This window comes from Meles meles, chromosome 7, assembly GCF_922984935.1.
Source record: "Meles meles chromosome 7, mMelMel3.1 paternal haplotype, whole genome shotgun sequence".
NCBI classification, from domain to species: domain Eukaryota; kingdom Metazoa; phylum Chordata; class Mammalia; order Carnivora; family Mustelidae; genus Meles; species Meles meles.
The window spans coordinates 124,770,255-124,792,079 of NC_060072.1; the positions used below are offsets into that span (position 1 = coordinate 124,770,255).

At 43.0% G+C, this 21,825-nt stretch overlaps 1 protein-coding gene across 4 annotated transcripts in view; it reads right to left on the reverse strand.

Moving 5' to 3' along the window:
• Positions 1–21,825, reverse strand: part of FAM107B (family with sequence similarity 107 member B) — a 224,111-nt gene that overhangs the window by 74,625 nt on the left and 127,661 nt on the right. For 3 of the 4 annotated variants that reach the window (XM_046012401.1, XM_046012402.1, XM_046012403.1), the window contains exon 1: positions 869–1,022. The exons of the other annotated variant lie outside the window; for it this stretch is intronic. The gene's annotated coding sequence lies outside the window, so the exon portion shown is untranslated. Of the gene's footprint in view, positions 1–868; positions 1,023–21,825 lie in introns of those variants that run through there. 4 annotated transcript variants of the gene reach the window in all.

Genomic DNA, 21,825 nt, shown 5'->3' on the forward strand with positions numbered 1-21,825 from the left:
TCAACAGCATTTCTCTCCACATTTCAGAAGGGTCTGTTACCATCCCCTACGCAGCAAGTCAAAACTTGGCCATACATAGCTGTGCCATCCCCGAGGGACCCGAAGATGCTTGGAGAGAAATTATGGGAACCCAGTTTTTAGAACTTCTCGGGTTGCAGACGCCACCCAACATGCTGGGTTTACTGGAAGAGTGGGTACGTAAAGGAATTAAAAAATGGAAAAGTTACTTGCAGACGGTTTGGAAACACTGCGACGGTCACCTTTAAACCAGCGGGACAAACCCCCCGCGGCCCCTCCTTTGTCCGCCCAGGCACAGGCTCGCTCCGGCCCCAGAGCCCGCTCCGACCACCCCGAGAGCGGCAGCGCAGCGAGGGGCGAACCGAGCGCCTAGGGCTCGGCAGCTGGCCGCGCGCGGCGCTCCCGGTGGGCAGCGCATCCAGCTCCACATAGGGTCTCTCCATTTTCAGGGCCGAGGAAGCAACAATAAGCCGAGCGGAGCGGCCTCCTGGGCTCCCCTTCCTCGCCGCGGCACCCGCCTCCCCAGAGCCCCTCGGGCTGGGGGCCACCGCGCCGGGCCCCACCACGCCCCGGCACCCCAGACCCTCCCCGGGCACGGCGCGGGGTGGCCCGGGCTCCCGCACGCCCACCGCCCTGCGCGTCTTCCTCTAGCGCACGTAGGGACCCCCGCCCCACCGCCCGCGCTGACGGCCGGCCGGGGGGAGGGAAAGCCAGCGGCCCTTTCCGCCCTGGGGTCCCTCGGGCCGGGGGTCGGGGCTGAGCGGGCGGCCGCGCAGTCTCCCCGGCGGGGACCCGCCTACCCCGAGCTCCCAGTCTTTGTGTGCAAAGTAAGTGCGGGAGACGAACCTACCTCGGCGCGCTCACAAAGGCGCGCGGCTCCCTCCCCGGCGCTCGCTCCGGGCGGCCGCGGCGGCGCCCAGCGGCCCGGCTGCTCAGGACGGCCCCGAGGCGGCGCGGGCGGCGGCTCTGACGGCAGCGGCGGCCGGTCCAGCACAGGGCGGCTCTTTCACACCCCGCGGCCCCGCGCATCCGAATTAAGCGGCGGGGCAGGGCTGGGGGCGGGGTGCGACTGCGGAAGCCCCGCCCAAGCCCCGCCCCGCCGCGCTGGCTGCGGGCTCTGCGCTCGGGACCGCAGCGGCCCCGAAGGGAGTGCGCCAAGCCAGGAGGGATCTCGGACAAAGTCTGAGGTTTTGGTTCAGGGAGGATTTCCTTCTGTCGTTTGAATTTGGTTGGCTTCAGAAACTTGGAAAGAAGAGAGGGAAGGTTGGAAGAAAAATACTGTCACCAGATGAGAGAGAAATGGGGAATCGAAGGTGGCAGGAGTAGGATCATGAGGCCCACAATTAAATATCTTTCTCTCCCTCCCTCTCCGCATCTCTGTCTCTGTCTCCCTCACGTACTCGCTGGTGGGCATCTGGCCTCCAACTCCACTCCATGCTTGTGAGCCTTAGCGAGACTGTCCCCTTTGAAATCCTGCAAATAAGTCACAGAAGAAAACTCAAAAGGAATCAGGGAGGAAGAGGAAACAGGTCTGTTGGAACTGTATAAATTTACTGTCGAACCAGGACTTGAAACCAAGTGACCTGGAAATTTACTCATATTCCTTCCCTGTCCCCATTCATCAAAGAGTAACTGGAGATTTAATTTGTGCGCAAGGAGGGAAGGTTTGTTTCACCTCCCTTTTTCCCCCTCTGATTTTCATTTTTTACAGCTGTCTTACAGCAAATTGCTTCTTGCCCAACCCTAAGACTCTCAGATTACCACGTACCTGAATCACGACATCGAACAAAAATGAGAAATATCTAATTCAGAGTAGCAAAGGAGGACAGCAGTTTGGCGGATTTTAGATCAAAAGCTTCTTAATTTTCTTGGCAAGAGATGAATAAGGGTTTATTTGCCGGGAAGTTTTCTGACTAAAACAGCTTGGGTCATGATCACACGCAACAGTCATCAATTATGATTTTCGTCAACAAATGACTTATTCCAAAGATGGTCTAAAGCCACAGCCCTTCAAGGGCCTGACCATCTCCAGGTCCCTGAAGCCCACTGAGGGGAGGAATCACTTGCCACAGGATTTAGAGAGAAAGAAGCTCCTATTCAGCCCAAGAAACTGACCTGTGTGAACTTTATCCATAGTGTTTCCTACACATCTTTCTTCTCTCCCTGTCCTTGCACTGTGTTGTTTCTGTAATTAACTGAGGGTCTGCCAGGCCCCAGACCAGAACCTGGGATCCAGCCTAGATATTACCTTCACTCCCCACAGGGAGCCAATCCTAAGTCCTGGAAATCCTACAGAAGGCCCGGATACCCACCTCCCCATTCCACCAACATTGCCACAGTTGGCCTTTGGTGTCTGTCATCACACTGTGGTCTCCCAACTGTCCCCAGCTTCTAATCACATACTGTTTTCCTCCAAACTTCTCAGGGAACTTTCCAAGTACAAATCCCCTCAAGTTAAAACCCTTTATCAAGTGCCCAATTCCTACTACATGATCAAGTCCAAGCTCCTTACTACAGTATCTCCATAGGGCAGTATACTTTTTGCTATCACGTTGACCTCTTCCCCGTATTCTTCCAACATCCCCAAACACCCAGAGCTTCACTCAGCCGGAGTACTGTATTTGCTGAATGGGCCTGCTCTGTGAATACAAAGACTAGAGGAAAGAATCTGTTGCTTGTTTGCTCTTCTACATGTCTTTCCTCTGCCTAGCATACCTTCACTCCACTCTACCCCCACAAGGGTTCCTCTCCTCTCTGAGACCCCTTCCTCTGAGAAGACTTCCCTGACTTGCTCAGACTGGATGGACATTTTCTGCCCCTCTTATGCCTAGGGTAGCCTGGTAATTATTGCACTGTATTGTAAATATATGTCCTCCTTGAACAGAGTTTACACTTGATATGTTTATCTTTATGTAAAGATATACACCCTCATGCTTAACATAGTATCTGCCGTATAAAAGAGAACTGAATTGCGTCCCTCCTCCAAGTTCATATGTTGAACCCCTAACCCTCAATGTGACTGTATTTGGAGATAGGGCCTTTAGGGAAGTAATTAAGGTTAAATGAAGTCATAATGGTGGGGACATAATCTGGTATGACTGGTGACATTATAAGAAGAGGAAGAGACACCAGAGACTTCTCTCTCTCTCTGTCTCTCTCTCTCTCTCTAAGACACTCAGAGAAGAGGTCGTGTGAGGACATAGCCAAAAAAACAGCCATATGCAAGCCAGGAAGAAGCCTCACCAGAAATGAACCCTACCAGCATCTTAATCTTGGACTTCCAGCCTCCAGAACTGTGAGAATATAAGTGTCTGTTGCTTAAGCCACTGTTACAGCGGCCTGAGCAAACTAATACAAGAAGTATACATTAAATTCTAGATTCTAAACTTGGAAAACCACTAACCCACCAGGGAGCCTATAATGTCCCCTTAAAACAACCTGCGACAAACTTCTGTGATGCCAGGACAGTGGGCAGAGTGTCTGAATGTGATAAGTGACCACACAGCATTTCCCCTGCCTTCTGAGAGGAATGGAAATATGTATCTCATCCCATAGCCTGGGGTATGTCCACAGTTTCATTGTCATTACCCTGCCCTGGTATCAGGAAACATAACTTAAACAAAACCAGTAAGAGGAGATCAAATCTTTTCTTTGAAGTTCTTGAGTCAAAGCCTTCTTAAAAGAAAAGACACCCACACCCATTTACTGACTCCACTGTTTGGGGCTGAGTATTTCACATTCTGGGAATCTTAGGGGGAGTTTTGATTCAGGTAGGATCAAGTATCCAGGTTGGTTTGGGGCTCCTGGAATTACTGTGGGTAGAGCCCAGAAGAACTTTAAGGTTATAGACAAGAATAGTATTTATATTTGTACCCATACCATCTACCAACACTGCCTGGAATGTAGTAGGTGCATGGTAGATGTTTGTAGAATGAACACGCTTAGATTTTCAGGGACGAGTAGACTTCCCAGGGTTAGGTCCAGTAACAGCAAACTCTCTGCCCGAGTCTGCTGTCCTGCAGATTCCACATTCTGGATGTGAACAGGACTCCAGGAAAGGCCAGTGGCTTAGGTACCTACTGTTCTCTGGTTGGGTTTCTGTTCCTGGGCCCACATGGATCATCAAGTGGCATCAGGGGCCTTTCCTCACTGGCTTTCTCCAAATACAATACAAAGAAAATACTCCTCTGAAAGGTTTTGAGTCACTTAATCTATTGGTGATAGAATCCCTAGCCTAACATTCCTGGAAAACATAACTGATAATTTCCTATCCTATAACACTCACCTACAACGTCACCATTACGCTCAACTTTAATCTCATTGGGGACATAAAATAGAGCAAAGCAAATCAATGTGGAATGATATATGCTGTTATCTCCTTCGTCGGTCACTTTTCTCTATGCATAATCTTGAAATTGTTACGTTATGCCCTGTTATCCTTCCTGAAGGGCTCCAAAGAGATGAGAAAGTTTTCACGGCACCCTGGAGGTAGGAAATTCATTTTTATGTGTATACTCTCTTATATCCTAAATTTTGCGCTGTGTACATGGACATCGGAATAGACAATCCATTCAAAAAGAGATAAAATTTTAGGGGTGCCTGGGTGGCTCAGTCGGTGAAGCATCCGACTCTTTGGTTTCAGCTCAGGTCATGATCTCCCCATCAGGTGATAGAGTCCTCATCAGGGTGCCTGCTCAGTGGGGAGTCTGCTTCTCCCTCTGCCTCTCTCTCTCCCTCTCTCTCTCTCTGAAATAAATAGATCTTTTAAAAGAAAGAAAATTTTAAGTTTAAAATAGCATTTAAAAGTCATGTTCTCTAGTATCTGTATCAGTTAACTATCACTATCTGATAAATTACCTCAAAACTTAGTAGCTTAACCTAAGAACGAGTGATTTGCTCGCAGTGCTATGGCTGGCAATGGGGGCCACGCTCAGCTGAGATGAGCTCCGTTTGACCTTAGCGAGTTTCTGTCATGTGTTTGCCCTTAGCTGGGAGGTCTGCCAGGGACCAGCTTGCTCTGGGTGACCTCAAAGTCCAGATATTGGGAGCTGTCTGCTTGGTGCCTCAGATGTCCTCCACGTAGCCTCTCAGCACGATCGCTGGGACTTCCTCACCGGGCAGCTGTGTCCAAGAGGGTGAAAGAGGAAGCTGTAAGGCCCCAGGAGGTCTAGGTTCCAGGTCATTCTGTGACATTCTATCATTCAAAAATAGCACAGAGCCAGCCCTAATCCGAGGTTCAGGGAAACAGCCTCCACACCTTGATGGTAAAAGCAGTGGTCACATTACAAAGGGACCTGAGTACCTGGATCCTAGGATAGGAGGAGTCCTGCCAGTCATCACTGCAAATAATCTTCCCCCGAATCGGAGTTGAGGAACTACACAGTAAAGGGTAACTGTGACAGCTGAGAACAATAGTCTCAAGGGAAATCATTCTGACTGATAAACAAGCAAAAGCCACCTGCAGTGGGACATAAAGCTCATAACAACAGATTCCCTAAATTGGTACTGGCCTCATGTCCTGAATTGATAGATCAAAGTAAAGACGTGATTTCTGCTTATTTATTTGTGCTTTCAAATAAGAATAACACTGGAGAGGGAAAATGGCTTCAGTTCTCTAAAGAAGCTAAGCTTGACCAAATTCCCAAGCAGTGTATTTATTGTCTATTGCCGCATAAGCAATTATTACAGACTTATCAACTTCAGGCAATACCCATATATCAGCTCATCTTTGCTTTACTCAGGTCTGGCCTGACTGTGTTCTGTGCTCAAGGTCCCCCACAGCCAAAATCAAGAGCTTTGTAGAGCCATGGCTCATCTCATCTGGAGCACGAAGGTCCCGTTGGCAGAATGCAGTTCCTTGTTCGTCCAGTTTGTCCAGTCTTCAAGATTAAGGTTAAGGTCCCCGTTTCCTTGTTGGCTGTCAAGTAGGAGTTTCTCTCAGATTCTAAAAGCGCACACATGCCTTCCCATGTGGCTCTTTCCATTATCAAGTCAGCAGAGGCACATCAAATCCTTCTCCTGCTTCCTATCTCTTCCTCCCTCCCTTCTATCTCCCTCTATCTCTGCCTCTAGACTCATTTACAGTGCTAGTGTCATTAGGCCAGGCCTGACCCAGATCACCTCACTATCTTAGGTCAACTGATTTGACCTCTGCAAAACCTCTTCCTTACCTCTGCAAAATCTCTTCTCAGCATGCCTAGATGTATGCACCTTTTAAAATTAGTAGTATTGGGATGCCTGGGTGGCTCAGTGGGCTAAGCATCTGCCTTCTGGCTCCGGTCATGATCCCAGGGTCCTGAGACGGAATCTCCCCTCACGGGCTCCTTGCTCAGTGGGGAGCCTGCTTCTCCCTCTGCCAGCCACACCCCCTGCTTGTGCACGCTCTCTCTCTCTCTCTCTCAGACAAATAAATAAATATTTAAAAAATAATAATTAAAATAAAATAAAATTAGCAGTATCTAGAAAGGATGGGAAGATAAACCCAAATCAAAAAGAATGTGCTAAAAGCAACATCATGAGCTCTTATATTAAAATAGTCCCTTTGCATGAGCATTTGCGAGGAAAGGAGTGGAACCACTTCATTAAATATGCTAATAGCACAATAATAAAAATGAGTTTTCTCTGCTTTAATACTTAATCTGCTACAAAGCTTTTTGCAAATTCTACAACAGAGCTATAATTCATAATGTGACTGAACCCTCTGCCGTTTCTAGGGAGTTTAAGAGATTTAATTGCAAAATTTCTAGTAAACATGTTGCCTAAAATGCTTAATTTTGTTTTTGTAAAACACTTGCTACTTGTTATTAATAATTTTAAAATCAAAGGGTCTCTATAAAATAGTGATTAAAATCTAGCTAAATATCACCTAAGAATCAAGAGAAACAGCTGTTAGCCACATAAACAACTCCTGAATGATGTGAAGATCTGAGTTTTATGTCTTTTTTTTTTTTTTTCACATGAATCCAGCACCAGGAAAGAGGATTTCCTGAGAGTCTTCCTGTATACTAAAACAAAAATCTCTAGAAGGCAAAGAGAGGGAGAAAACCCCTCAAACTCTAATCCTGTCAAAAATATTAAGGTATCTTAATAGCAGATATTACTGAGTCAACAAACCATCTCATATTTGAGCACAATTCCTATATCTTTCCTAATTCAAATAACTAACATGTAAAACAAATGGCCAATTCACTGAGAACATTCTACATTTCATTTCAACTTTCTTTTCTTTCCTTCTGATATGCATTCCAGATACATGGATTTCTGTTAGCAGAAAGTATGCCTTAAAACTCTTGCACTGTTAATAACCAGTTGAATGCCCCTTATATATTTTCATCTACATTTTAAGCGATGCACTAACCTAAGTTCATAGAGTAGTAGAATAAAGACTAGTCTAGGGCAGAAGAGATTTCAATCATGGTTCTGCTACCACCTAGCTTTATGACTTTGGACAAGATATTCAAATCACTGCAGGCTGTCTCCTCTGGATTTAAGGCTTAGTGATTTTATAGCAATCTATATCCATAACTATATCTAGCTATATCTTCTGTAAATTGATGGTTACCAGAGGGGAGGTGGGCAGGGGGCATGGGTTAGATAAGTGATGAGGATTAAGGAGTCCCCTTATTGTGATGGGCACCAGGTGTTAAATGTAAGTGTTGAATCACTAAATTTGACACCTGAAAATAATATTTTAAATAACTAGAATTTAATAACTAGAATTTAAATAAAAACATGGGAAAATTATGGCACTTTTATAAATATATATGGAAGTGCATGTTTCTTCTACATGGAAATTACAGCATTAATGGGATCTCTGTTGCTGTCCAGGCTTGACTAAATAGGAGGACTGCTCCATCCACTCTGAACTTACAGCTAAAGTCCAAACTGCAGCTAATGTTAAATCTTTCCAGAGAAAGTTTGCTTATTAACTCTGCTTAGAGAATTGTATCACCCACACGTTAGAAATTCTAAGGATTCCTGGGCTTGAAAAAAATGCCCTTTGAGTGATAACATTCTTTTAGTCATCTCACCACAATTTAACATGAACTGAAATTCTAACTAATGTTAGCTTTTGCTGGATAATATTGATAAAGAGTTAAACTTCATAAGGAAGAATGAATAACAGGACAGAATCCTTCTCGGGCAACTGAAAGCAATTTCTGGAAGTATTTTGTAATTCTGCCTGTTCACTTCTCAGACAGCCACCCTCATTGCTCAGGACAACCTGCCCTGTCCTGGTTCCAGCTTTGCCCTCATGACCAGCCTTTTGCAAGTCAACAGCTGAGACACATGGCAGGAAACAGTACTTTGACACGCACTTGCTTTCTCCAGGTCATTTCTCTCTACACAACTGCTCTGTGCCATCTGCTGTCATCCACATCAGAGCATAAACATCTACTTAAGAGGAGAAAGAAAGAAAGAAAGAAAGAAAGAAAGAAAGAAAGAAAGAAAGAAAGGAAGGAAGGAAGGAAGGAAGGAAGGAAGGAGGAAAATTGCAAAAATGTAAGAAACTATCTTTCTCTTTAAAGACCAATAAATGGGTGCCTGGTTGGCTCAGTGGGTTAAAGCCTCTGCCTTCGGCTCAGGTCATGATCCCAGAGTCCTGGGATCAAGGCCCGCATCAGACTCTCTGCTTATAGGGAGCCTGCTTCCCCCTCTCTCTCTGCCTGCCTCTCTCCTACTTGTGATCTCTGTCTGTGAAATAAATAAATAAAATCTTAAAAAAAAAATTTAAAAGACCAATACAATTGATAAATATCTGTCCAAAATGTTGAGAGACAGAGAAAGACACCCAGAAAACAAGTAAAAAATACATTAGGAATGAAAATGGACACATAACTATCAATAACCAAAGGCTAAAAAGTGAATACAGAAACACTATGAGATGAAATCGAAACCTTCCTACAAAAATACAACCAACCAAAGATTAAATAGGAAACATGGAGAGTCCCATAAACTTGTAATGAATTGGATCAGCAATTAGACTTTCCTCACGGAATGGGAGGAATCTAGGACTATGGTAATTAATTTTAAGAATTATTTGCTAATGACATGGGTGTCTGGGTGGCTCAGTTGGTTGGGCAACTGCCTTCAGCTTGGGTCAAGGTCGTGGAGTCCTGGGATCCAGTCCCATATTGGGCTCCTGGCTCCACAGGGAGTCTGCTTCTCCCTCTGACCTTCTCCTCTCTCATGCTCTTTCTAGTTCTCTCTTTCTCTCTCTCAAATGAATAAATAAAATCTTTTTTTAAAAGAAGAATTGTTTACTAATGGCAATTCTTAGCTTGGTTAGAGATCTTCTTAACTTCTTTGAGAGACAGTTTATCAGTGGAACTAATGAGAAGCAGAACTTCTCTTCTCACTCCTAACATCCCAATTTACCATTTGCCTGCCCCCTTGCCAAAAGGACCCTTGATGGTCTTGTACCCACAGACTTCAGGATAATCTTCATTTCTTCTCTCAGGCAGCACATCCATTTAGGTCACAAAACCAAGCCATTGCTTTCTCTATCATTTCTCTCAAATCCCCATTTTCCTTTTCATTTCTACCAAATTCTGCCCAGGCCATAGGTACTTAATACTCACTGAATGGATACCCCCAAAACTGTTCTCCTTCCATTTTCCCCACATAGTAAACACTACTGCCCAAGCCATAGATCCAGCCGGCCACATCCACCAGACGAATCCAGTGCAACAAATTATACAACACTTCCACTCCTCTGATCCAGGCCATTGGCTTTTCTTTTATTAAAATTCGGTTACTTCTTTCTTTAAAAAAATAGTTTTCTTAAAAACAGAACTACCATATGATCCAGCGATCCCTCTTCTGGGTATATATGCAAAGGAAATGAAGAGATATATTTTCCACATTCACTGCAGCATTACTCATGATATTTCTTGTCATGAAATTTTTCTGATCTATTGTACCACTTTGGATGATAAATTTAATTTAATTCCTGATTCTTCCTATCTTATCAAAGTAGAACTGAATCACAAAACAAAACTTTTAGTTACCTATCATCATGCGGATTTGGAACTCATATTTTCTTTTGTTGTCCTTAATTACTTTTGAGCAAGCTGTAACTTTCAACAAGGAGAAAAAATCAAATTTTTCATTGTGATAGAGAAGTCATCAAATAAGATAATACAAAATTCTTTGGTGAAGAATACCATGGTTTGTAGAAGATAAAGAGGCTTGCCAAATATTAGAGTAAGTCCATCACATCCAATAAATGTGATTATGCGTCTTATATCCCCTGCTCACCAGCTGAGTGACTTTGGCTAAATTATTCACTTCTCTAAGACTCCATTTTTTCCTTAGTAAAGTGAAGTTTATTAATTTATCCAATATTTCTCAAGCACATTCTTTGTGCCAGGTACTGTTCTCCTCCCTGAGAATACAACAGCGAGCAAAACAGAAAAAATCCCTGCCATTATGGGATGTATATTCTAAAAGAAGGAATCAAACAGGAAAGGTAGAAAGGAAGAAAGGAAAAAGAAGAGTAGAAAATCATATAGTAAGTCATTATTGCTATGTCATTATTGCTGTGCTATAGGATTGCTATGGTATTATTGCTATGCTATAGAAAAACATAATAAAGCTGAGAAGAGGGTAGAAAGAAGCAGTGGTAGGAATGTGTAATGTTAAACAGGATAGCAAGTTTCTCTGAGATGCTGACATTTAAGCAATTACCTGAAGGACATGAGGGAGTTCCTTGTGCAGGCATCTGGAGGACCAGCTCTCTGGGCAACAAAATAGCGAAATAGTGGGCACAGAGGTCTTGAGGCTGGTGCACACAAGGCAAATTCCAGGCACAGCAGGATGCCAGTGTGGCTGGAGAGCTGAGCAAGGAGGGATGATGGAGGATGAGGTCAGAGAGGTAAGGGGAGGTGGGAGGGAGTGAGGGACAGTTGATATAAGGCCCCATAGGCTAGCGCAGGAGGAGCCTGGCCTTTTTTGTGAGTAAGCTGGAAAGCCACTGGGAGATTCGGAGCAGAGGAGAGACCCGCCCTGATGCACATTTTAAAGGGATCACCAGGCTACTGGGTTGAAAACAGACTGCAGAAGACCAAAGGTAGAAGAGTGCTTAGAAGGCTTTGGGAGCACCTAGGTGCTTCAGTCAGTTGGGCGTCCGGCTCTTGGTTTCAGCTCAGGTCATGATCACATGGGTCCTGGGATGGAGCCCTGCGTGCGTCAGGCTCTGCCATCAGCAGGGAGACTGCTTGGGGGTCCTCTCCCTCTGCCCCTTCCACCATGTGAGCCACAGGCATGTGCTCTCTCCCTGTCAAATAAATAAATAAATCTTTTTTTTTTTTTTTTTTTTTGAGAAGTCTTTTGCATTAACCCAGGAGAGAGACGGTGGTGCTTTGAACCAGTGACGAGAAACGGCCCCGTTATGGATATTTGAAGGCAGAGTCAACAGGATTTGCTAATTGACTAGATGTGGAAGTGGGGGTGGAGGGCACAGTCAAGGGTGATGCCCAAGGTTTTGGCCTGAAGCTACGAAAGGATGGAATTCCCTTTCTCTGAGAAGAGAAGCCTGTTGGGGGGAACCACTTTGGGAGAGAGTATCGGGAGTTCAGTTTGGGATACACACTTAGTGATCCAAAGATACCAATGAGGAGTTGGATATGAGTTTACAGCTAAGAGGGAAAGGCCAGGTCAGAGCTATAAATTTAAAAGTCATCAGTGGGCATATGATACTGGACACGAGACTGCGGATATCATCTAGGAAATGACTGAGGTGTGGGCTTTGAGTCGCCCTCACATTTCAGGCTCAGGGGGATGCATGGACACTAGCACAAGAGGCTGAGAAGGAATGGACAACGAATGAATGAAAACCAGGACAGTATGGGTCCTGGCGGACCAATGAGGCCAGTGGTTTGAGGAGGAGAGAGTGGTCACCTGTCTCAAACACTGTTGGCAGGTCCAGGTCCAGAGGGGTGGGGGCTGGGAACTGACATGTGGATTTACCCACCCAGAGATCACTGGTGGAGCTGTGGGCACGGGAGCCTTAGTGGGGTGACTTCAAGAGAGACTCAAGGAGAGGAATCAGAGGCAGCTAGTACAGACAACTGTATGGGAATATAGGGGTGCCTGGGTGGCTCAGTGGGTTAAAGCCTCTGCCTTCAGCTCGGGTCATGATCCCAGGGTCCTGGGATCGAGCCCCACATTGGGCTCTCTGCTCTGCGGGGAGCCTGCTTCCTCCTCTCTCTCTGCCTCTGCCTCTGCCTCTCTGCCTAGTTGTGATTTCTGTCAAATAAATAAAATATTAAAAAAAAAAAGAGAGAGAGAGAAGGGAATATAGAGCCAAGAAAGGTTCTGTTTGGTTTTGGTTTTAAAATGGAAGAAGTGAGTGGCATATTGAGGCCTGTGTGTAATTCTTGGTATGCTCTTCCTAAGCTGATGGGAATGATCCTGTGTCGAGAGCATTAGTGATTATCTTTATTGGCCTTCTAAACATTAAGGCCCGAGGGAAAGCTCTGCTCCAGCCGTTGTCCTCACACCTGCTCCGCACACTTGCTCCCACCTATGAATCTCATTCATGCTCTTTTTCCCTGGCAGGAATGGTCTGCCTCTTCCTTTGAACAGATCCAAATTCTACCCATATTGTAAGTTTCAGCACAAGTCCTACTTCCACGAGACCTTCCCTAACTTTTGTGATCTGCATGAATTGCTTGCATTATTTCTTTTTTATAACACTTAGTTTTTCTAATACACTAAGAATCTCTGTGTGTAAAGGACTGAGCTAGATTTGAGGGGAGAATAAGTAAAATGAAAGGCACAGTATCTACACTCAAGAAGATATTAAACTTGTTATTTGTTGTACATTATGATTTCTCGTGCATCTCTTTTCTCCCTAATTCCTTTGTAAATCATGAGGGCAGGGAGTGTTTTCATTCCCTCGGGGCTTAGCTACATATGAGGAGCTATATATATTTGTTGAATTATATTAAAAATCACGATGATAAAATTATTTAAAATATTATTACATCACTTTCCAATTGTGTGATATACCACAAAAAAACTAAGCTTAACAGCTTATTTCTTCAAATATTTTAATTTTTTTAATTTTTTTTTTTAGAGAGAGAGCAAGGGGGATGGTGCAGAGAGGAGGGGCAGAGGGAGAGAGAGAAAATCTTAAGCAGACTCTGACTGAGTGTGGAACCCAGTAGGGCATTCGATCTCACCACTCTGAGATCATGACCTTAGCCAAAATCAAGAGTCAGACACTTGACCGACTGAGCCATCCAGGCAAACCCCCAAACATTTTTATAGTCATTATTTTAAATCTTTCTAAAAGAGGTTAGGTATTTCCCTGCTGTGTTATGCAAAGGTCCTTAGAGACATTATTTTAAAAAAATGATTTTAATCTGCTTGTGGAATGCAGAACTGAGTGTCTTTATTGGGAATTTTGATAAAGCTGAACTTAGGGCACATTCCACATTTGCTGGAATAACCATTCTTAAAACTTACTTTTATATATAGAAAAAGAATCTGATTAGCCGTTCTATGAAGCAATTGGAAACTTGTGTTTCAAAAAATATCAAGGCCAGTGAAATGACAAGGGGCATGGTCTTAATTGAGATTTCCACAATTCTCAGTGCTCTCCTGATGACACAGAGTAAGCCCAGGGGACTACTAATGAGATAGGAAATATGAATATGCATGATCTGGAACCACACCAAGAACCAAATATAGGGTATTGTTCCTCGCCTACGTCTGCCTAGCATAAAAAAGTGGAAGGCTCCCGTGAGTATACTGTAGGCAAGTTTGTGGAGGTTTTCGGCTAGGCTTATCAGAGAACACCAAACTTTATTAAGTAAGAACAGCTTTAATGAAAAACACACTTGAGTCCCTCATCACAGTCTCACAGCAAATAGAGCAGGGAAAATACAAAATATAAAATAGATACAAGATGGTCAGGTGGGCAGAGGGGAGTAGGGGAGGAAGAGAAGTGAGGGGAGAGGGAAGGCTAGAGAAAAGGAAGCAGAAAGAGGGAAGAGCTGACCAGCACATGAGTGGGGTGGGAAGGAAGAAGAGGAAATGGAGAGGCGGGGAGGAAAAGGAAATTGTCAGTGAGAAAAACATGGGATATTTTAAGATTTTTTTTGAAGGTCAATCCTTGGTTTTCACTGTGAATTAAAGCCTCAGGAAACAAACCTTCCTGTTGAGGCATATGTGTTATTCTTGTTATATTCCTTTTTTTTTTTTTAAGACTTATTTGAGAGAAACAGCACGTGTGAGAAAGGGGTGAAGGAGAGGCAGAGGGAGAGAGAGTCCTAAGCAGACTCCCCACTTTGCATGGAGCCTGACCCGAGGCTCAATCTCACGGCCCCAAGATCATGACCTGAGCCGAAACCAAGAGTTGGATGTTTAGCTGACTTTGCCACCCAGGCATCCCTTGTTATGTTCCTTTTAAGCAGTTGTTGTGTGTTGAGAAATGTATCTGTAAAGAGAAGGGGGTTGCACCTGAAGGTAGGGCCCCCTCTGGTTATGACCCCTGGAAAAGACACAGGACTCTTAACCTTGAAACACAAAGTGAGAGAGAGCCCCAGACTTGTTCAGAAAGGAGTCATGCTCTGCAGGAGACACAGCCTTAAAAAAAGAAAAAATAGTATACATCAAATCTGATTTAACATAAAATTGTACATTATATCATGTGAAGCTTAACATATCATAATTTCGCAATTGGTAGGAAACATGAAAGTCATTTATCCATATTTGAATACAGACAAAAGCAGAACAATGAGCCCAGAGCAAGATAGGTGAAAACTAGGAATAGGTTGTCGCGTTACGGAAGGCAGAACACAGCCACGTGCCAAGAAGTGCTGTCAGGAGAGGTAAGTAGGGAACATTCAGGAAAATGCCAAGGAAAGAGCCGGTGGTGCACACAGGAGCTCAGGCTGGTGGGCCTCGCTGCTGCTCCCATGACAGCTTTCTGACTCTGATTGTCTTAGGGGCTGCTCCCCGTAATGATCTGAGGGACATTCCTCCAAAGGACAGACTCTGGCTCTCTGGAGATACCCTTTCTTCATCTCCAGCCATGGGAAGCAATACTGATGTTTGCTAACGTCAGTTAACCCTAACATGTGTAGCAATCTTTGTTAGAAACCTTAAATCCTCAAGTTAGAAAAGTTTGTATACAGATCACCTACAGTGAGATCTCAAAGAATCCTGGGTTCTGGGTTTTTTTCTTAAGTACTTTTGATTTTCCAATGCAGTACCCAAGACTTTGTGAAAGTCAGTTTTATCGAGGTGTAATTTACATACAGTAAAAATCACTCTTTTGACAAACGTGTACGCTTATATAACCATCACCGCAATTATGATGGAGAATAGTTTTATCACCTGAAAAAGTCCCTTCTTGCAACTCTGGGATCAGGATGCTTTCTCACGTCTGTTTCCTCTGCGTTTTGCCTCACAGTTCTGCCTTTTCCAGATTGTTGGGTAAATGGTAGTTTCCAGTCTTTTTTGTGCAGCTTCTTTCACTTAACCTCATGTTTTGAGATCCACCCATACTCTTGGATGTATCAGGAGTTTGGCCCTTTTATTGCCAAGTGGCGTTCTACTATATGGATGTACATTTACTCATTCATGGTTGATGAATGTTTGGGTTGTTTCCTATTTTGGATGACCATAAATATAGCTGCTATAAACCCCTCATACAGGTCCTCATGAGGACACAGTTTTCATTTATCTTGGGTGAATACTGAAGGATGGAGGGGCACCTGGGCGGCATAGTTGGTTAAGCGGTTGACTCTTGATTTCAGCTCAGGTCATGGTCGCAGGGTCCTGGGATTGAGCCCCACATTGGGCTCCACGCTCAGCAGGGAGTTCGCTTCAGGATTCTCTTTCCCCCTCTTCCCCTCTCCCCTGCTTGCTCGTGCACGCTCTCTAAAATAAATAAATCTTTTTAAAAACCCAAAAACCTAAGGATGGAATTGTCGAGGTGAATGGTATTATGAGTTGAATTAAGTCTCCCACTCGCATTGGATCTGGATGGGCCCTTAACTTAATATGACTAGTGTCCTTGTAAAAGAAGAGGAGACACAAAAACAGGGACACACCGAGGAAATAGGGCAATGGAAGCAGATACGGGAGCGATGCGTCTGTAGGCCAAAGAACGCCAAGGATCACCAGCAAGCACCCATAGCTAGAAGATGCAAAGAAGAATGGTCCTCTCTATATTTCAGAGGGAGCTCGACTCTGCTGACCTCCTGATTTTACCCTTCCAGCTGCCAGAAGTGTGAGACAATAAGGCAATTAATTTCTGTTGTTTTAAGCCGCTCGGTTGGTGATACAGTATTACAGCAGTCCTAGGAAATCAATACAGGTGGTGAGTGTATATTTTGCTTGCTAGGAGTGCCAGCTCTTCCCCAAAGTGCCTGTGTTTACATTCCCACCAGCAACGCATGGGAATTTTGGTTGTTCTACACTGCGTCAGCACTTGGTCTTGTCAGTGTTTTTTATTTTAACCATTCTAATAGGTGTGCAGTGATAGCTCCCTGTGGTTTTAATTTTCATATCCCTAATGGCTTATGATGTCAAACCTCTTTTCTTTAATGGAGCGTCTGTTCAAATCTTCTGTCCAGTTTTTATTGGTTGTGTGTTTCCTTAGTGATGAAGATGTAAGAATTTTTTCATCCTTTATTAAGTATATGTCTTGCAAGTATTTTCTTCCTGTCTGTAACCTCTCTTTATTTTCTAAACAGGGTCTTCCGGAGAAGTAAATCTTTAAGTTTGATGTCATATTCATTCATTTCTTTTCTTTTGGGGTTTGTGTTTTTGTGTCCTAGCTTAAAAAGCCTTTGCCCAAGCCAAAGTCCCAAATACTTTCTCTTATGTTTTCTTCCAATGATTTTTTTTGTTTTAGTTTTTGTTTCTACATTTAGGTCTATGATCTATTTTTGCATATGGTGCTAGGTAAGGGTGAGCTTTTTGTTATTGTTGTTGTTGTTGTTGCTTTGGCTTTTGTGGTTTTCTTGGCACAAGGATGTTCAATTGTTTCAGTTTCATTTGTTGAAAAGACAATTTTTTATACATTGAATTACCTGGGTAGCTGTGTGGAAAAATCAATTGACTATATAAGCCTGGGTCTATTTCTGGACTTTCTATTATGTACCGTGTGTCTATATAGCGATCTTTTCATTAATACCATCATATTTTATTCGTCTTGCCTTTATAGTAAGTCTTAAAATCACTCAGTGTGAGTCATCCAACTTTGTTCTTTCTCAAAATTATTTTGGTTATACTAAGTCCTTTGCTTTTCCATATGCATTTTAGAGATTTTTTTTTTTTAAATTTTTTTTTTTATTTATTTATTTGACAGAGAGAGATCACAAGTAGGCAGAGAGGCAGGCAGAGAGAGAGGAGGAAGCAGGCTCCCCACGGAGCAGAGAGCCCGACGCGGGGCTCGATCCCAGGACCCTGAGATCACGACCCGAGCCGAAGGCAGCGGCTTAATCCACTGAGCCACCCAGGCGCCCCTTCCATATGCATTTTAGAATCAACATGTTGATTTTTTTTAATTCAAGAGACTTGCTGACATTTTAACTGAGATTCTATTAAATCTACAAATCAATTTGGGGAGAACAGACATCATCACAATATTTAGTCTTACAAACCATAAACATGGTATAACTTTCCATTTATTTAGGTCTTTTCAGATTTCGCTCCTCAGTGTTTTATATTCTTTGGCACTTAAAACTTACACGTATTTTGTTAAAGTTATCCCTAAATATTTCACGGTTTTGATGCTATTGTAAATTTTATTTACAGTTTCAATTGTCCACTATTTGTTGCCAGTGCATAGAAACACAATTGATTTCCTTGTATCCTATGAATGTGATAAACTTCCATATAAGTTCCCGTAGCTGTTTCTGAGAATGCTTTGGGATTTGTAATGTAGATAATCATGTCATTTGCAATAAAGAGAGTTTTATTTCTTAGGGTCTCTGTTTTTCCATTTGCAATTGCTTTCAGTGGACTCTAGGGGAAAGGACATGCCTGTGGCAAATGAGAAGAACGAAATCCATTCCACTTCGCTATGCTTTGAAAGTACACATTAAACTGTTGCTTATATCACATAGATTCATTTTAAAATTTTTCTGTTAAACTGTGCCTGTGGCATTTGTGTTGTGACTAACTCCTCCTGCAGACTCTTTGGTTCCAAGCTCTTAAGAGTTCAAATTGTAATGCTCACTTTGGATGAAATATTTCCTCTTGTGGGCCCCTTTTCAAAATGTACACAAAAAGGAACAGCTTGTGGCTAGACATAAGCCCAACGCCACAGGGCCAGGGGAAATTAAAGCAAGACATTTGATTAAAGAGTTAGGACCAAGGAATTAAAGAATGTAAAGGACAAAAAGGAAGCTAATGCTTAGCTTAATTAAGCTACAAGTCTATTAAAGGAACCAGATACATGGGCTTGAGAACTCCCTTAGATTCCCAGACTAGAAGCGTAGGTTGATTTGAAGTTGGGGTTGGGGAAGAGAGAAGGAAAATAAACAGTATTTGAAATGGAAGGATTCAGATTCTTTGAGGTTTTCTCAGCTGATGTGAGGTGGTATCAGTCCTGTTTCACAACTTGCTTGTTAGCTGCTGGAAAGAATATAGCACACGGGAGAGCAAAAAGAGGAAGAAAAATCCTGCAGGGTGAAAAATACATACAAAAATATCTTGCAGTTTGGAGAAGATGTGGTAAGACAATGCACACTAACAATAAAATACATTCAAGTTACTCTGTGGTCCGCAGGTAGTTTCTTTTCATACTCATTATGTAACACGTCTTAAATACCAGAGAAACAGTCCCCTTCTACCCACAAAATTTTTTCATAAAGTAATACCTTGGTTTTTAATCTTGGTTATTTCATGAACACCTGTAATGAAGTCTACATTTCAACATTGACTCAAAGGGACACGTGTGCATCCCACATGGAGGTCATGCAATGTTTCGGAAGAATATTAAAATGAGAGTATTTTAATAATATTTAATAAAAATGTGGAGAATATTATAAATGAGTTCATAGCCCACAGCAAACTCACAGTTCAGTGGAAGAGATAGGCAATTAAGCAAACTGGTTATGAAGTAATAAAATGCTGTGATGGACAAACAGCTGGGAGCTAGGACAAGGGATTTTTAATCCAGACTGGAGAGGAGAGTCAGAGGAAGCTTCTAGAAAGATACTGCACATAAGAAGTATGTTAAAAGATTTATACACTAGGAAGCCTCTTACAGGCTATTGGTTCAGGTAGATGGTAGATTCACTGATTCAGTGAATCAGTGCAGGAAATCATATAAAAATAATCTTTACCTTACACACTTATTTTAATTATGTAAACATATATCGGGCATTTGCTTACTCGTTGACTTAATTGTAGGGTCAAGTTTTCCTCTAAACATAAGCCTTCCAGTTGGAGTCCCCTTGTCCCACCACCTCCCCACACACAAATCATGCCTACAATGCATTAACAACACAATTTCCAATTTGTTTCTTCAAATGGGAGCAAGAATGTGAAGAGAATTGCAAAGCAATCTGAATAAAGAAGCCTTCTTGATTTTTACTTCGCTGTTTGTCTTATATGATTCTCTTGCCCACAATTAATTTGACATCCATTTGTCTCAAGCCACTCATCTTTGTTCTTTTCCAAGCATTTGATTTGATTTTCCTAATAATAACCCTCTATCTTTTGGCACTCATGTTTTTTGACTTATTTCATGTTTAATTATATTACAGTATTATAAGTATGTCAGGCGTAAACAAGTTTGCAGCAAACACATCTTATTCTCAGTACGCAAATAACTCAGTTAATAGAAGCAGAAGTGTGTGGGAAACAGCCTATCAGCTGCAAGAGTCTAGCATGGGACTGACCCTGTATATTTCACAGGAAGAATTTAGTGACAGTTCGTTCACAAGGTGCTAAGTAGAGATTCATTGAAAGGATATTTACTACAGAAAAGGCACAAACATCCCGAGGAGAGTGAGCAGCCCAGAGATAGGGAGAGGGACACAAAAGCAACACAAAGACACATGAAAGATGATGATGGGTTCAGACTTCAAACTAAATATCTCACGACTGGGCTTTGCATTTTAGAGGCATACAAACAGTCCATTGTCGTTCATACTTCTACTGTTTAACAAAAATGTCAAACTCACCTTTCTCAGTATTAACACTCAACAGTGACTGCTGAGGACCCTGCGTTTTTAATGAACTTGCCAACATCAGTTACAAAGCATTCTTCTGAGTAATGGAGTATTATAAAATGTCAGTTGCCTGAGTCATCAACTACTGTGGTTCTTAGCCCCAAATGGTTCCAAGCAAACATAAAACAATGTAGAGGCTGGTGAAGCAAGTACCCGATTCAGAAAACATATGGAGGATCATTAAAAAACCAGCAGACATGCTGGAAGAGACCTACCAACGAGGCCAACGATCTAGTGGTCATAAGAATAATAAATACAACCATGAAACCCATCAGAAGATGTGAGAAGCACAGAAGAATTCCAACATGGTTTTTTGAAGACTGGAGAAGAAACGGTAGAGCCGGCTCCTGCTGGGCCAAGGACTTGTTTAACCCACTTAATCTCAAAGTAAAAAAAAAAAAAAATTTTATATATGGGGGTCAATTCCCAAGGAACTTGAAGGTCGCTGAGTAGTTCTCCCTATCTGGGACAAGCTGCACATATGACAAATGTAGTAAAGTAACTCAAGCAGCCGATGATGTGGGCAGAAGAGCACAGGGTGGTGGAACTATTAAATCAGTAACACACAGCTCTTATAATCCGAAAGCACATACATAACAACGTTTCTTAATCTTGATCAGTAAGTATTCAAGAGTAAGAAACATTCGTTCCTGGTGGCCCATTGCCCTTGATGCCTGACAATAATTCTGTTGATCAGAATGTCACTTCCGTGTGTGTGTGTGTGTGTGTGTGTGTGTGTGTGTGTGTGAATCTCTTCTAGCCTTGCCAATTTTCCAGCTTGGCACTAAATCTCTTCCCTGCCTCAGGGTCATCCTTCATTCCTTCTTTGACCCTCTGACAAAGCCTCCCGGAGAGCCACACACCTCCCCAGGACACTGAGCAAAACTTGGCCCCTGTTCTGGAAAAAAAAAAAAAAAGGACTTTGTAACCACTCCAGTCAGGGCTGACAGTCATAAATATGACTGTTCTGGCAGCCCTGCAGGGAGCTCATCAGAACAGGCAAACAGGAGGGACCAGCCCTGCTTTGCAGCTGTGACATGATGGGCCAAAATAGGCATTAATGTCGCGTGGAAGAGAAGCAGGCGTAAGGGACAGAAAGGATTTGTTTCATATGCGCACGGAGCTGTGGGTTACCATCCAGATCAAATTTCCTGGTCATTTTTATGGTGAAATTCCAGTTTCAGGATCCAGTACTATTACTTATAATAATAATTTAAAAAAAAAAAGTCGGCACAGAGGAATAATTGAATTAAATAAATATTCAGGAGTGCTTTAGCCCAGACCCACTTGGTTTGACACTACGAGCAAAATCGTCCAACCCTGCATGCAGCTGCTCATGGATAAATGAAGAGCTAATTTCAACAGGGCTGCTGAATAATCAAGGCTTAAAAGGAGAAGTCCTAATGGAATCTGATCTCTTGCCTACATCATTAGAAAACCTATAGCTGTACATCAAAGCAAAGGACATCCTCCTCTCTCATTAGGGCCAAGGAGAGGCTGGGGATACAGGGTCCCCAAAAGTACACTTGGGACTCTTTTAAGACAGCAGTTGTTTTGAAGCTGACAAAGCAGAAGAGAAGAGAAAGCAATCTCCTGTTATGGT